The sequence below is a fragment of the Penaeus monodon genome, chromosome 29 (genome assembly GCF_015228065.2).
Source record: "Penaeus monodon isolate SGIC_2016 chromosome 29, NSTDA_Pmon_1, whole genome shotgun sequence".
Taxonomy (NCBI): domain Eukaryota; kingdom Metazoa; phylum Arthropoda; class Malacostraca; order Decapoda; family Penaeidae; genus Penaeus; species Penaeus monodon.
In genome coordinates, this window is record NC_051414.1 from 1,524,103 (window position 1) to 1,525,066 (window position 964).

The 964-nt window shown below is 33.0% G+C and overlaps 1 protein-coding gene across 2 annotated transcripts in view; it reads right to left on the reverse strand.

Moving 5' to 3' along the window:
* Positions 1-250: 250 nt before the first annotated feature.
* Positions 251-964, reverse strand: part of LOC119591891 (eukaryotic translation initiation factor 2 subunit 2-like) — a gene marked incomplete at its 5' end in the record, with an annotated part of 7,270 nt that continues 6,556 nt past the window's right edge. For both annotated transcript variants that reach the window (XM_037940638.1, XM_037940637.1), the window contains 1 exon segment: positions 251-964. This exon segment is cut by the window's right edge and continues 75 nt beyond it.

A 964-nucleotide genomic window follows, 5' to 3' on the forward strand; every position in this document is an offset into this window, starting at 1 on the left:
GATAATCATTTGGTAATCTATGCCTGAGCAAGTAAAGAAAATATAGAGTACCAGTCTGTTAATAAGATTTCCTAAGGACATGGCACTTCAGGACTACTTAGAACGATTAAATAGAAACAACATAATATAAACTACAAACACATTTAATAGTTTCGGTTTTCAAGGTCTGCCGGTAGTTGAGATGCAGATCTGAGTACATTTCTAGTTAAATATACACAATTAACAGGTTTTACATTAAGCAAAGAGACTCTTGTCTTGTATTATATATATGTCATGTAGTACAAACTCGATCAACTTCTACAGGCAAAAACACAAATAGTGTATTCAGGAAACTTAAGTCCTAATTGCATGCTTTCAAATCACAAATGAAAAATATTTTTCATCACAGGAAGGTGATTTGGAGGATTGTTGCATTTACATGTTTTAGTTTTTATTTAACCCGTCACGTTTTAATTCCGCTGACATGAGATTCACCTGAGAAGCTGATATACAGCATGTCAACCCCAAACCCATTTGAGTTACAATGTTATATGGGAAAAAAGTACACCAATAAAAAAAAAAAACTCAAAACAAATGGTAAAAGGACAATCAAAATCTGTTCTTCCCAGGCAAATTTTATTCCTGTGATAACTGTTAAGCTGGTAAGATCCTTCAGAGTCAATGGGTATAACAAGTACCTATGCAAAATTCTTATTATTGATAGTACACCTCCAAAACAACACACTGAGAGACTGCAAGAGGAAGCCATGCCACTTGCTCTTCCTCTTTGATCTAAGAATCCATGGTAAGGCCAATACTGGGATACTTGTATATAATATTTCGAAAACTATTAATAGTTTACTTTGTGTATGGTTTAAAATATAACCTTTATGTGGTAACAGCATTTTTAAAAAATAAGGTCAAAAATTATAAAAACATCACCAGAGAAAGAAAAGTGGAGAACAAGGAAGAAAGTAGTTAACCG